Source organism: Cervus elaphus, chromosome 7 (assembly GCF_910594005.1).
Source record: "Cervus elaphus chromosome 7, mCerEla1.1, whole genome shotgun sequence".
Taxonomy (NCBI): domain Eukaryota; kingdom Metazoa; phylum Chordata; class Mammalia; order Artiodactyla; family Cervidae; genus Cervus; species Cervus elaphus.
The window spans coordinates 15,409,767-15,425,834 of NC_057821.1; the positions used below are offsets into that span (position 1 = coordinate 15,409,767).

Here is a 16,068-nt window from a genome sequence, read left to right on the forward strand (position 1 = left end):
GGGCCTCATTAAACCGAGGCAAGCAGCCTGGCTCCCCAGCCTCTCCCTCTGCCTGCCAGTCCCAGAGGGGCCGGCTGGCTTCCCTGCAAGGCAGCAGAGCCCATGCGGCTGGGTCTGTCTGGCATAGGATTTATTGAGTACATACTATGCACCCAGCTCTTGACAGGCAGGGTCTCTCTGATTCTGTACCCTGACTCTGTGAGTAGGAGTAATTATCCCCACACTACCAATGAAGAAACTGAGGCTCGGGCGGATCAGTCACCTGCTCACGTTCACACAGCCGGAAGGCGGCTGAACCAGTTTCGTAACCCAGGACTGCTGGGCCACCCAGCGTGATCTTCCCTCTACTGTATTGAGCTGAACTGAGCAGAATCAGATCACAGCAGAAGCACATCTTAGTGTCTAGCTAAGTAAAACACAAAAACACAAATGTATATGACTACAATGGCAGCTGACATTTATTGAACACTTACTATATGCCAACCAGTATTCTGAGCACTCTACCTGTATTAACTGATTTAATCCCCACGGCAGCTCCATGAGGGAGGTACTATTATTAACCTCATTTTACAGAAGAAGAAATCAAGGCTTAGGGGCGTTAAGTGATCTGCTCAAGGTCTCACAGAGAAAACATTTGTGCCTGGCCAAGATTTGAACCCAGCACTCTCAATCAACGCTCTTGATAACCCTGAAGTACCTTTTGTAATAATGCTCCCCATTTTAGAGATGGGAATTAACCGAATGGACCTGAAACCACAGAGCTAACTAGAGATGAGAGTTCCATGACTGGTTAAGTGTTGTCCTACTACTTCTGAAAGCTTCTGGGAGGTCTGAAGGAAATGAGGGAGCTACCTGGTTCTCTGTGGGTGGTTTTCCCATAGAGGGAGCCGCCACCAGTGTAAAGGCCCTGAGGCAAGGACAGTGAGAAGACCGGTTTGGCCAAAACAGAGTGATGGAAATGGAGAGTGGTGGGAAATGAAGTCACCAAATTAGGAGCCAGGAGCGGGGTTCCAGAGGCCTTGCAAATACACTGTGTTTCGCTCGTGTGCCAGCTCCGAGGATTAGACAAGTACTAGTGTTGAGAAGAATTCTGAGGCTGTGTTCAAACTCAGCAGGACAGACTGCTATGGGTCTGGAAGGACCTGTCTTTTGTATTTGTTGTTTCTGGTCTCAGGATCAGAGAGCAATTAGAGAGAATGACTGTAATTACAATATGTATCGCAGAATCCCCTCTTCTGGTCTTGTGCCAGATGCTGGCCTCCCCTGAATGCTGGGCCCTGAGTGATAACAGGGGCAGGCCCGTGGCTCCTCCTCAGAACAGGATTCCCACAGAGCCAGTTCGACTCAGTGAGGGCTCCAAGAATCAAGAGCCTCTCATTAACTTCTGAGAAGGGCCAAGGGCCAGGCTCGGTCACTGCCCTATAGCCCCTGCCCCTCCTGAGGACACGGGGGCCCACCTGGGTGCCTGAGGCACTCTGTCTAATTGGCAATGATTTTGCTCATCAGAAAGTAAAGGAGCCACATTCAACAGGAGTGAGATTCTGAGGCAGAGTACCCCAATATCCATTCTCACAGCCCTGAGAACAGCAGGCGGGGCTGGGGATCTAAACCCCCAGTTGCACTGGCCTTGGATGAACTCTCTGGCTCCCCACCCCCACCTCTCCTCTACAAACAGCCAGTGCATCCCATTAAAGCTCAGGTCAGGTCAAGTCCTTCCTCTGCCCAATGCCCCCAGTGAGGCCCATCTCGCGTAGTCAGAGTCTCACGTGCCCCACGGGCCCTCTATGATCTCCTCTCACCCCTCCCAGGTCCCCTCCTCCCACTCACCCCGCCCATTCTGCACTAGTCACCCAGCCTCCCTGCTACTCATGACTTGCCAAGGGTGCTGCTGCCACAGGGCCTTTGCACTGCCTGTTGCCCTTACCTGGATGCCCTTCCTCCAGATGTCATACACTCCCTGCCTCATCTCCTCCAACTCTGCTACAGTGTCACCTCCTCTAGCTGCCCTATTTAACATTGCCACCTTCCCCTATCTCTACCTTGCCCCCTCCAAGCCCCTTATTCAGCTCTATCTTTTCCCACTGCCCTTTCACTGCCTGACGGACACTATCATTTGCTTATTTACTAGGCTTCCTGTTAATTCTCTCTCTCTCCTTCCACTAGAATCTCAGTTCAGGGTTAAGATCAGGGTTTTTTGTCTCCTTTGTTCACTGATATTTCCTCAGCCTCTAGAACAATACTTGGCACATAGTAGGCCCTCAAAAACATTTTGAATGAGTGAATGTTCTGTATTAGCACTGCCCAATCCAGTGGCCGGGCTTCCCAGGTAACTCAGTTGATAAAGAATACACCTGTAACGTAGGAGGGTGGGGAAGACCCCCTGGAGAAGGAAACAGCAACCCACTCTAGTATTCTTGCCTGGAAAATCCTGTGGACAGAGGAGTCTGGAGGGCTACAGTCCACGGAGTCACAAAGAGTCAGACACGACTGAGTGACTAACAAATAAAATAGATAAAATGCAGTAGCTATACGTGGCCTTTTAAATTTAACTTCAAACTAATTTAAATGAAATTAAAATCTCACTTCCTCCGTCACACTAGGCGTATTTCAAGGGCTCAATGGTCACATGTGGCCAGCGGCTACCACATGGGACAGTGCAGCTGGGAAGCAGCCCACCGTCTCAGAGTTCTGCTCACTGAGGCTCTTGCTACGCCCCTCTCCAGCAGGTGGTAAGAATCCTGTCATTTCCCATGTGAGCCCTGGTGCCCCAAAAAGGTGGGCCGGGCCGGGGAGTGTTGTCAGGCTCACAGACACCCTCCAAGCAAGGACAATTGATTTTGTAGGCATCAATCCGGGCCTCTGAGTTCTCTGTCTTCCTAGGCGTTCTCTCCATGACTCTGGAGAGTTGCAGCCCTTCTTTCCAGCTCTTCCAGCTTCCCTTGGCTCCTGGGACTTCTGGGTTCACTGGGGTCTCTCTGGGGCTCCCCCAGGCCTGACTCAAGCCTGTCGCCCCTCCCCCACAGTGCTCTGACTCTCTGCCTCTCACTCAGCCTGTGGTCAGCCCCTTTCCAAGCAGCATCCCTCTACCCACGGTCCACAGGCTGGGCCAGCCCCAGGCCAAACCAGAGAGGCTTTGGCCCCTCTGGTCCCCCATTGCTATAGCACGTTCCTGCTTTCCCACTTTTCATCTACTAGCTATCCTTAGACTTCTGCTGTGTCTCTATTAAGAAAAGTCCCTGATGAATCCAGTCACCATTATGCCTGTCACCCTTCTCAGGAATAGACACCTTTAGAAAGAGAGGTGGTAACAGGCAGTGGTGACCCTGGAGCTGGATGCTGGGTTCAAACACTGCTTCTGCCCCTTCATAGCTGAAATTGCTTACTGGTGGTGGTGGTGGGAGGAGGCAAATCCTTTACCTGTCTGGGCCTATTTTCCTAGAAATATCCTATGTCTGCAAAACGGAGCATTTATAAGCTCCGCTCTATGGGGATGTTATAAAGTTTAAATGAGTCATGATTCATGAGGAACCTGGATCAGTGTTTGGGACACAGTAAGAGCCACTGGAGGGTTTGTTATATAAAGGACTGGGTGATGCTGAGCTAAAAGGAATGTTTATCTCTGACAGTGGAAATCCAGGCCTCAAGGGTTCATGGCTGGCAAATCCCTTGCAAGCATCTCATGGGAGAAGCGGGAGTGCCTGGATCCTGGCTGGGCCGACAGCAGACCTCGTGGCTTCAACAGCACATCTCCTTTCATCTCGTTCCCCCTGCTCCCACCGCATGTGACTCCAAAAGTCTTTTTCAGATGGCACATGGTGACGTTCGTTAGGCCCTAGCTGAGTGATTGCAGAGATCACTGGAAGACAAACCAAAGGGAGCCACGGCCCAGCAAGCTGCCTCTTCACCCACCTCTCCAGAGTAAGGGCTCCCCTGGTGACAGATGAGGATCTGACCTGGGGAGGCCCTGCCTTTGCTCACTGACCCGGCACGTGTGACAGACCCAGCTACCTGGCAAGGGTTTGGGCAACCACCAGCCCCCACGTTCGGTGGAGACCACAGGATCAGGGCAGGAATTCCTCCCTGTTCCGCTGCACCCCTTCATCGAGAGGGTAAAGCCGAGAGGTCAGCATGTGAGCCTGGGGCTGGACCCCCAGAGTTCCAAGCCCAGTCCATCACTTGCCAGCTCTGTGACCTTGGGCAAGCCACTTAACCTCTCTGTAAAAGGGGACAGACAATAGAGCATCCCTCACTGGATTGCTAGGAGGGTGAAATGAGCCAGTGCCTGCAATTGAAACTGTCCCTGGTCCATCACGAGCTTAGAGGATGCTAAGGATTCTGACTGAGGGGGGTCATCTGGTCCCAACGACATCAGAGATGAATCTGCAGCATGAGGTTAGATTAAATACTAGCTGGGGAGGCAGGGGCACAGCCCCACTCCAGGCCCGCTGGCCGAGCTCTGACGGCCAGCCTCTGCACTGGCCCAGCCAGCCCTCCAGCCCAGCCCGTCTCCGGTTGGCCCCACGAGGCTGTAGCTCCTTCTAGTCCTCCCTCTGCTACTTCCACTCACAGGTCACAGGAAGGCCGGGCCGAGGGGACCATCGACCCCTCTGGCTGTTGGCCCTCCATTCACACATGTCCATGGACACAGCAGGCAGCCCCGCCTCCAGTTTCCCGCAGCTCAGAATTCCTGCTCTCGCTGCTGAGGTCTGACAGTTGCTGCTTGGTCCCACCGGTCCCGGCTCAACCCCATGGGGACACCCACGGGACAAGGCGTTTCTTTCTTGAACATATGTTGGCGCTTCCCAAGTTGTGCGGCAGCTCTCTCACCCCGCCCTGCGTTTCCACTTCTCCGGAGTGAACATTTCCCTCCCTCCCCACCATCTCCTCGGGACTCGCTCTCCATCTTGCACCCCAGATGCTCCCCTCTGATCACACGCCCATCTGTCTTTGGCCCTCCTCTCTGCATGTATGAGTGTCGGGGGTGGGTTTGAACTCTGAGAAAAGTGTCCCTTTCCCCCAACTAGACATTCTACTTTTCCTGAGGCCCCCCATCCAAGACAACACTCCTTTCGGGAAGTCACATCGCACCCACAGCTCACCCTGAGCAGGTGGTTAATGGAAATGCCCTGTGATTTCCCACGTTTAAGCCATATTACTCCCATCCTGTTCCCTGAAGTCACGTTTCTATCACTGTAGGCTGAGCCAACCCAGGCAAGGCCCCCTGCCCACATCAGGCCTCTCTCTTTCTGTATATCCTTCTCTCCCTCTGTCTCTCCTCATCCGAGTTTCTATGGATGTGGAAATTTTCTCTGCATTTAATTGTTCTTAGCTTCCAACCCCCAAGGACTGGGTCAGCACAATACAAAATACAAAGCGCTAGTCACTCTGTCGTATCTGATTCTTTGCGACCTCATGGACTGTAGCCCACCAGGCTCCTCTGTCCACGGAATTCTCCAGGCACGAATACTGGAGTGAGTAGCCATTCCCTTCTCCAGGGGATCTTCCGTGACCTAGGAATTGAACCTGGGTCTCCTGCTTCGCAGGTAGATTCTTTATCGTCTGAGCCACCAGGTCAGCACATCTCAGGGGAAAAAAACTGTGGGCTTTGGAACCTGGCAGAAATCTCTCTTTGAAAGCTGGTTCTGCCCCCGTGTGGACTCACTTTTTCCTCTCTCTGAACCTCAGTTTGCTCACATGAGAAGTGGGGAGAGCAGCACCAACCTCCTGCAGTGAGTGTGAGGCATGATGTGTGTGGGGAAAATACCACTGCCCCTCCTCTCCCTTCCCAGGGCCATTTGGTACCCCAACGACGATGACGACGGCGATGATCATTGCCATTTATCTCCTCAAGGAGCTGAGAAAAACTTGCTCAATAACAATTCATCACTTACAGAAGAAACACAGAAGGTGTCAGACCAATTATACCTCATTGTAAACACAGGAGTGAACAAAATGAAGATTCCCCACCAGCCACCTCCAAACGCACTAGAACAGCCGGCAGATGCCAAGTCAGTGCCACCCGGTGATGTACCTGATCAGACAACCCTGCCCAGTCAGCAGATCTGTGATTTCCCAGGGGTACTGCACAGGAGCTAAGTCACCTGTGCCACCAACTCCTTAAAAATGTCATGCTGGCACTTGCTTCAGCCTCACATATACTTGAATTGGAACGATGTAGAAGAGATTAGGATGATCCTTGTACAAGGATGACACACAGATTCATGAAGCATTCCACATTTCTATGAAATGTTGACACATGTTACAACTTGGGTGAATCTTGAGGACATAATGCTGAATAAAATAAGCCAGACACAAAAGACAAGTACTGCGTGTCTCCCCTTATAGGAAGTACCTAGGGTGGTCAAATTCATAGACTGACAGTAGAAGAATGTTTGCTAGGGGATGGGGGAGGAGGAAATGGGGAGTTAGCATCAGATGGGTACAGAGTTTCAGTTTAGGATGATGGAAAAGTAAAGATGGATGATGGTGATGGTTCTACAGCAATGCAAATATACTTAAGGTTCTTGCACTACAGACTTAAAAATGGTTACAATGGTACATTTAATGTTGTGTATATTTTAGCACAGTAACAAAGTGGCCAAAAAGATGCTTGTTGCCTTTTACACCCATTGTAATCCCCTCCATCAGATCAGAAGCTTCTTGAAGAAGGGAACTATATCACTCTCCAGGTAAGGCTGTGCTAGGGTGAAAAAAGCTTATTAACCATGCAATGTAGGTAAGTCACTTCTCATCTCTAAGTATCCCTCAGTTTTCTTGCCTGCAAAATGGGTTAATAGCATGGATCCTACAGTATTTTGTGAAACTTAAACACAATAGTATCTGTTAAGTACGGAGTACAGTACTCAAGATATGTGCAATAAAAAGCAGCCAGCAGTAGAAATTAACACATTTTAAATTAATGCTTCAAGAAAACTTATTTTTAAATAGAAGTAATCAGTATTACCTTTAGAAACTTAGCAATAAATATTTCTCTGTGCCATTTCTTAGAGGTCTCAGAGCTTACTGGGGAAGAAAAAGCAGTCATGATGATACTTGGATTTGGTGCCTGAAGATCGAGTTCAAACCCTGGCCCTGGCAGCTACTAGCTGAATGAGACTAGGAGGTTGTTGGGAAAACCTAGCAAGCTCCTGCCTGCACGTGGTAAAGTACTTGCAAAGGTGAGGTGTCATTTTTTTTAATGAGGACCCTCAACAGCTCTGCATGAATGAGGGGCTGAGAAACTGACAGGTGCTCCAAGTTACATGCCTGAGGCTGGAGCCCGTGACCAAGGGGACTGCTTGACTTCTGGCTCACTGAACTGCAGGGCCATCGTGCTTGCCGCCTTACGCCACGAAGAGATGTCCTTTCCAGCTGGTGGTCTGCTGGAGCCCGCTCAGCACTTCTCCGGCCTGCACTCCTGTTGATCCTGCCCTGGACATCTCTGCCTCTAACAAGCAGGCTGACCATGAAGGGATGACTCAGGGTAGGGAGAAAAGCTCTGTGGGCAATGGGGAGGCCACTCTGTCCAGTGGACGGAGAAGCAGAACTGTCCACACCCACCAAATATTCTCCACTCCAGCTGGAGGGATAAGACTCTAACCCTGGCTCTCTCATGGGCTTGCTGTGTGACCTTGGGCAAGTCACTTCCCTTCTCTGTGCTCCAGTGTCCAATTCTAACATCTAGAACTCCACAAGAATATCACTGGAAGAGGGGTGACGGGAATGAGGGAGAGGCAGGAGGAGGAAAGGCCAGGCACAGTCATCAAAGGGCTGTGGGAGTTCGGACACCAGGTCCCCAATTCTGAATGGGATTTGACACCAGAGTGACCTGTGCTCTGGGCATCAGTCCTGACTCACATCTTACTGGCTGTATAATCTTTACCCCAGTGCTTAACTTCCCAGAGCTTAGTTGTCTTGCTTGTAAAAGCAGTCAGCAAAGCTAATCTGCAGAGTTGCATGAGAATTAGAAATAAAGTAAGGTAGGCGCTGACATGCGATATATACTCAATAGACCATGCATGTATCTAGTGAACGCTTACTTTATCATCTATCCATCTATCATCTGTTTATCATATCTATTTGTCTTCTACCTATCACCTATCTGTCTATCATCATAGTTTCTGTAGAGAACATGAACACCATCCAACCCACCCATCTCCCAGTAGGATCTCTTGCAGTGGCGAAGGTGAACGGCCTGGGGTCACTGGTGGGGTGTCTGGGGGTTGGCGCCCCTGTACTGAGTGGGAAGATCAACTTCGCTGTGGGACCTCCTCACGAGTTGGGAGTTTTCAAGTGAGGCTGGCCTGGACCTAGCCATGCATCCTCATGGTTTTAAATGGGAAAAACTAAAAGCACTATTCAATCTTCCCCTCCCTCACCCCCTCCCCCAGCCTGGGGGCAGCAGCTCCTGTGGGGACAATGAGCCTCCAAATGTGCTTCAGGATCCCAGGAGGACAGCCCCCCCTCCCCCCGCCCCAACAGTCTCTGATCTCAGCAGGGAAGTAATCCTGTGAGCACAGCACAGACAGGTCTAGAGCTTCCTGGGAGTCTCTCCAGCGCTGTTTATTGGGGGTGCACAGATCCGAGGCCCCAGACTCACTTTCTCCCTCTCCTGGTCTGGCCGGGGAGGGGCCCTGCTGCGGCTGCAGCGGGGGCAAGGTTGGTGGGGGGCCTGCCACTCTCCCAGCCACACAGGTGGGATGGAGGGCGAAGCCCGGCGGGGGAGCTGCATGTGTGTCCACTGACTGGTGTGCAGGTGTGTGGGTGTGCTGTGTGTGCGTGTCTACTGACTAGGGTTGAAGCCTCATTAGTGTGTGAGGAGATGAGAAGAGAGTGCTGGCTTGAGGCTGTCAGTGAACGTGAGCATTTGAACAAGCCAGAACGTGGAGAAAACATGCTCCAAGGGCCTGCAAGGCTCCACGTGGTCTGGCCCCACGACCTCCCTGCCCAGTCTCCGGGACCCTGCCCCTCCCCGGCTTCCTCTGTGGCAGCCACCCTGGCTCCCGCTGCTCCCCAGACATGCTCCACCCTTGAGGCCTCACCCCGGCTGTTCCCTCTGCCTGAAATGCCCTTCCTGCAGACCCCTGCTTGCCTCACCTCCTTCAAGTCTTTGCCACATCTCACCTTCTCAGGGAAGCCTGCCAGCCGCCCTGTTTAATATTGCCATCTGCCCACCCCTCTCCCCAGCCCCGTGCCCCTTACCCTCCTCTGCGGATGGATTCTTCTGGGCAGAGCACTGACTGCTCCCCGCACGTCTATAATCTGCCCATTTATCCTGCTTGTTGCCGGTTTCCCCGTGAGGCTGAGGATCTCCGGGTGTTCTGTTCGCTGACTGCATCCAGAGCACCCAGAACAGTAACATTTATTTTACGGCGTATTTGCGTCTAGTTTCTCATCTGTAACATGAGGACCATAACAGAAGCTATCCACTTCGAAGAGCTGTTGGGCAAGGGAAATGAATGAATCACCTACAAGCACCGAGAACAGTGCTTGGCACAGAGCTTGGGCTGGCTATTATTACCACACTCTGTCACAGCCTGGGAGATGGAATCGAGTGAATGATCCCCATGAGGGATCGAGCACACCAGTGGTTACACGAGGGTGAAGGTGCTTAATGCACACTTATCGCCTCACTCCCCCTCTACGCCTTGAAAATTCCCAGGAAGGAAAATTCCCTGATGTCCTCCAGTCATGGAACCCACAGTTTTGGACCCCTTTCGGGTTAGGAACCTAACTATCAGTAAATTTACTATCTGTTTGGGGTTTTTTGGTTGTCATTGTTTGTTTGTTTGTTTTAATCAAGGGAAGAAACGAGCCAGACCCCAGCCCGCCCCACCCCAGGCTGCACGGCTCTGGGGTCCTACTGGTATTTAATAGCATGTGATCAGCAAGCGCGTCCTCTGATGGGTGAGAGCAGCCTGGACCATACAGCACCTGAGCCCAGATTCATCTCCCAGCTCTGCAGCCCCCACTAGGCTGGATGGCCTGGGGCAAGCCCCATCCCCAATCTGAGTCACCACTCTTCCCTGGTGAGAGGTGGCGATTAGACTTTTGCTATGGGAATACCAGACCACCTGACCTGCCTCTTGAGAAGCCTATATGCAGGTCAGGAAGCAACAGTTAGAACTGGACATGGAACAACAGACTGGTTCCAAATAGGAAAAGGAGTATATCAAGGCTGTATATTGTCACCCTGCTTATTTAACTTATATGCAGAGTACATCATGAGAAATGCTGGGCTGGAAGAAGCACAAGCTGGAATCAAGATTGCTGGGAGAAATATCAATAACCTCAGATATGCAGAGGACACCACCCTTATGGCAGAGAGTGAAGAAGAAATAAAAAGCCTCTTGATGAAAGTGAAAGAGGAGAGTGAAAAAGTTGACTTAAAGCTTAACATTCAGAAAACTAAGATCATGGCATCTGGTCCCATCACCTCATGGGAAATATATGGAGAAACAGTGGAAACAGTGTCAGTGTTATTATAAACAGTGTTATTTTTTTGGGCTCCAAAATCACTGCAGATGGTGATTGCAGCCATGAAATTAAAAGACGCTTACTCCTTGGAAGGAAAGTTATGACCAACCTAGAAGCATATTAAAAAGCAGAGACATTACTCTGCCAACAAAGGTCCATCTAGTCAAGGCTATGGTTTTTCCAGTGGTCATGTATGGATGTGAGAGTTGGACTGTGAAGAAAGCTGAGCACCAAAGAATTGATGCTTTTGAACTGTGGTGTTGGAGAAGACTCTTGAGAGTTCCTTGGACTTCAAGGAGATCCAACCAGTCCATCCTGAAGGAGATCAGTCCTGGCTGTTCATTGGAAGGACTTATGCTGAAGCTGGAACTCCAGTACTTTGGCTACCTCATGCGAAGAATTGACTCATTGGAAAAGACCCTGATGCTGGGAGGGATTGGGGGCAGGAGGAGGAGGGGACGACAGAGGATGAGATGGCTGGATGGCATTACCGACTTGATGGGCATGAGTTTGAGTCAACTCTGGGAGTTGGTGATGGACAGGGAGGCCTGGCATGCTGCAGTTCATGGGGTTGCAAAGAGTCAGACACGACTGAGCGACTGAACTGAACTGAAAGTCTTCCCAGACTCATCTGTTCATCTGACTTTCACGGGGCATCTATCTATCGTGTGCCAGGGCTACTGCTGGGGGTACAGCCATGAGCATGAGACGCAAGTCCCCACCCTGTGGAGCTGACACTCCCAGCAGGGAGAAGGCAGACAGTAAGTGATGAACACAACTGGTAAATCACATAATATGTGAGAAAGTGGAGTGTGCTATAGGGAAAAGAAAAAGCATAGCAGGTTAAAAGAAAGTGAAAGGGTGGGGGGCGGGTAGGGAGGGCAGACTCAGCTCCATGTGGGCTGGTCAGGGGTATTTAGAGGTGACATTTGAGGCAAGGGACATCTTACACTCCAGAAGCCTATGAATTGCAGGGGTCTTGGCACCGCTCTATTCCATTAGGGGTCCCCTGGAGTCCCCATCTCTTCTTTTCCCTCCTTCTCTGAGTGTACTGAGCCCCAGATCACCCAGTGGGTGATGACGGGGCCAAAAGACAGATCAGCCAAGTCCCCAGCGGTGATGAGTGATTTAGCACCGTCTTTATTCACACTCCGATATTTCACGGCTCCTGTGGCTCTGACGGAATAAATATGACCTTTTATTCTTCACTTTGCTTAAGACTCAAGGTCAACAGCTCAGCAGTGATCTATCGGCTGCTCCCCCCACCGGCCTTCTGTGAGCCAGGGAGCCCAGGGCTGTCAGAGACTCATGGCGCCCCCTCTCCGCCCCACAACCCCGTGCCCCTCGGCGCTGGGCCTGGGCCTTGCTTGGCCGAGGAGACAGCAGCCACGGTGGCTCCAGGGAATGACGGCTCATGGAAGGCAGAGACCGAGCCATAAATCTCCCTCCTCTCCCCGGAGCACCCCCCTCACCAGGGCTGAACTCATGACCCGGGTTTCATTTCAGTCCTGGGAGGTGGCAGCCATGGTTCAAAGGGCAAGTCATACATTAGAATGTCCAGGGTATGGCCATAAGTTTTTTTTTTAGTATAAAGAAGTAAAAAGCCTGCCTGCCTCAGATGGAAACCTCCAGGCCCTTCACGCAGCCGAGGCCTCTTGCTCTCAAAGAAGCCTGGCTTTGCTCATCAGACACCACCAGGACTGCTTGGAAGTTCTTCCACCTGTCTTAACTGAGACCCCTCCCCGAAGCACCCCCTCTCCTGCCTCTCCTCTAGGTTCCTCCTTATGTGTGCATGGGGGTGGGGGAATGATCTGGTCTGGTTCAGACTCCCCCTGTTTCCTCCTGGTGCTTCTGAGTGACAACGGGCAGTGACCTGGGTTTGCTAATAGACCAGGTGGCTGGGAAGGGGTGGCTAGACTGTCTGGAAAGGAAATGTGGCCATTGACCTCTATTTTGAACACACCACCTGTGACCCCGAGATACTTGCCTTGCTCCTCTTCATTCTAACTCACATCTTGGGAAGGAAAGAAAGGGACAGGAGCTCTCTAGAGCACAGCCAACCTAGACTCTGAATTCTGGCTCTGCCACTTTTCAAGCTGGGAGACCTTAGGCAGCTTACTTACCCTCTGATCCCAGAGATTCCTACCCTGTTAAGCGGGCTTAGGAGTAACAGCTGCCTCCCAGGGGTGGTGCGCATGCTCAGGGCCTGAGACGCACACAGCAAGCACTCAGATGCTAACTACGTATTATCAAGGCCTCAAGGTGTAGGCTCCGGAGTCAAATCACAGGTGGGACGCCTTGGGTAAGCTTCTTAACCTCTTCGGGCTTCAGTTTTCTCATCGGGACAACAACAGCACCTTCTTCATTGGGATGTTGCAAGAATTAAATGAGTTAATGAATGAACACTTGAGTACCTGGCATGTAACCATTTCTCAGAAAGATCGGTTCTCACTCTCATTGTCATGGCTTGAGAAGAGATCGTCCACAATCACTGGTACTTTTGACCTAACCCCCATCAACTAACTTTGTGACTTATAATCCACTGACCTCCACCCAGGGCTTCCTGCTGGCTCAGATGGTAAAGAATCCACCTGCAATACAGGAGACACAGGTTCAATCCCTGGGTCAGGAAGATCCCCTGGAGAAGGGAATGTCAAACCACTCCAGTATTCTTGCCTGGAGAATCCCATGGACAGAGGAGCCTGGTGGGCTACAGTCCATGGGGTTGCAGAGTCCAACATGATTGAGTGACCAAGCACACATGCATGACCTTCAACCAAGCACATACAAGGACTTGTAACATAAAAACACATATAAAACCAGATGAATAAATTTTTTTAAATGCTTTATGGCTGATCAAAAGTCATTAAAGAGGCTTGAACTAGAGGACCCCAGGATGTTTGCTGTGATATCCAAACACTGACCTCACGTATAATGCCCACATACCAACCAGGTGGCCACACATCCCTGGGGCCACTTCATCCTGGGAAGAGCCCAGGGAGGAGGGGGCGTGAGGGCTTCAGAACATGTGAGGGCAGTGGCTCTGTAGGGCCACCTTGTCTGTGTGGGACTTAGATCAGAGGAGATCAGCGGGCCTGAGGCTGCCTTCAGATGCAGGGGACCCTGGCCCATGAGGAGCTGCCCCGGTCCACTTTGCTCTGGCCAGGCCACATCCAGCTGCCAGATCCCACCCATGCAGGAGGCCACAGCCTGACACACATGTGAAGCAGGGACCAGGAGACGTGCCACGGGACACACCCCAGACCCCTTATTGCCCCAGGGACAAACATGGCAGACCTTTACTGCAATGCCTCCCACATTTCTTCACTCATTGAGCTCCTACTTGACCTTCTGGGTCACCTCCTCCAGGAAGCCTTCTCTGACCTCCCCAGGATCTGCTCTTGCCAAGCCTCACACAGCTTATCACAGCTGTGGTATCTGAACCAGTGACTACACGAGTACATAGTCCTTTAATGCCTCTCTCTCTGGGAAATATGAGCTGCAGAAGGGCGAGGATGTCCTGTTCCCGACTGTCTTCCCCACGAGTGGCCCGGACCTGGCATCATAAGCAGCAAATAAAAACCTCTAGAATGACTAAAAGTGAAAGGCAAAAGTGGAAGTCAGCAGGGAGGAAGGGTCTTGAATCTGAAAATACAAATAGTACTAGGCAAACCAGGAGAATTATCTGCAAAATTAAATAGGGTGGAAGAAGAATGAGTTTTATGCCTGATGAGGATGAAGACAGAATCTAAGGCCAGGCAGTAGAGAGAGGTGGAGTTTGGGGCCTGAAAGAAAGACCTCTCAACTTAAAGGCACCCACTGGTGGTCTGGGCTCTTGAATAAAAAAAGGCGGGGGCAAGTTCTTATGTCTGGAAGTTATTTCCCATGTGGGGCCGGTCAGCATTCCAAGAAGGTGGTAGGGGTGGGGGTGATGGGTAGGAAGGGTGGTGGGCATTGTAAGGATTGGTGAAGAAAGGGGAAGGTGGGCCTGGATGACCTTGAACTGTCCCCTTATCACTCTGGATTTTTTCCAGTCCATGGAAGTAGCAAGAACTATGCCCATTTTAAAGACAGAAGAACAGAGTCACAAAAGAGTTTTAAAGAATGAACAACTGAATTGGTCCCAAGACCTTGACTTCCCTCCCTCTGCCTGAACTCTCTCAAGCCCTTAGCAATATGTCCACAAAAGGCAACTGGGCTTTGAGGTTTCCTAACGACCCCTTGCTGACTCCCCCCACCTCCTGCTAGAACCTCCACGGTGGCCTCTGTCACGTCTGTATCCTCTGTTTGTCAGTCCCAGAGGAAACTGCCTGAGTGAGTATCTCATCCCCCACGACAGGTGGAAAGAAACACACCTCTAATGGTGGAATGTCAGACCTCCTGATCTTACATGAAGGCAGTATTTCTGGGTGGGATTCTATTCCTGGGCCCCCTCTAGGAAAGATGAGGGATGATGGAGGGACTCTTTTCCTGACCTCAGAAGGGCGGGCTCCACCCACTCACTTTTGCTGCAGGACCAAAGCTTCTTTCCAGCCTCCCTGCCAGAGGGAAAGGACTGCGGAGCACCCGCCTAGCCAACCTGGGAATTTTCAAAGCCTCCCTGTTCCACACAGACCTTTCTTTGATCGACAATCAAAGCTTGAGGGAAAAGCAGCCTTTGGAAGCAGCCCTTGGCAGTGGCTCACACGCAGTGGCATTCTGACGGGTGGTAAAAATATCTCTCTGGTGTTCAGTGCCGGCTGTCGCCACCATCGCAGTTTCCAAGATCCTGTCTCCATGCCCAGGACCTCAGCAGCCTCCCCACCTGTCCACACACACACACACACACACACACACACACACACCCCAGGAGCCAGAACACAGGTCACCCAGCCCCTGACCACCGACCACCCTCAAACCCACAAGGACCGCCCCAATCGGGGCAGCCAGGCACCAGCAAAAATGCTCTTAAGAACCACTAGAGAGGTAGATTTATTCTCAGAAATACTGCAGCACATGCCTAATGAGCTAATTAAACAGGAACATAAATAATTACTCCCCTATCAGAGTGAGAGGACTTGCGGGGAGAGGGCAGGGTGCTGACGGGAGGAGCTGGGAGAGTGATGGGTGAGCTGTGATGCTCTGGAGGGGGAGACGGGAAACTCCTCTCTCCGCTGTGGCTGTGGGCTGGGCCTCGGGGAGGTTCCTGGGCCAGGCAGATGCAGCTCCAAGGATTCTGCCAGAAAAATCGTCACAAGATGCTGCTTTGTTTCCTTCATGAGTACTTCCTGCTCACTCACATGCCCACACCCTGACCTCCCTCCCACTATCATAACAAGCCCAGGAGGGGAAATTTCAGTGGAAGGGGTCCTTCTCCCATTTTATGGGTATGGGCATTAAGGAGCAGGAGGGTCTCAAGACAGAGCTAAGACTCTAACCACCATCATGCACCTGGTCCTCCTGCTTCTGCCCCTGCCTGCTGTGGTCTCCAGACTGTAGTCAGCCAGGGTTGTCTTTGTTAATCACATCAGGCCACTCTCCTGTGCTCAGCCCCCCAGTGGCTCCCATCTCACCCAACAAAGTCCAAGGCCTCACCATAGCCTGCGAGGCCCT

The 16,068-nt window shown here is 51.5% G+C and overlaps 1 protein-coding gene and 1 non-coding gene across 2 annotated transcripts in view; one reads left to right on the forward strand and one right to left on the reverse strand.

Annotated features, from left to right (window-relative positions):
• The window catches only part of LRFN2 (leucine rich repeat and fibronectin type III domain containing 2), a 200,817-nt gene that overhangs the window by 11,711 nt on the left and 173,038 nt on the right, over positions 1 to 16,068 (reverse strand). The window lies entirely within an intron of this gene.
• LOC122697900 lies at positions 6,139 to 6,241 on the forward strand. The gene has a single exon (XR_006342229.1). It is a non-coding gene; the product is annotated as a U6 spliceosomal RNA (small nuclear RNA).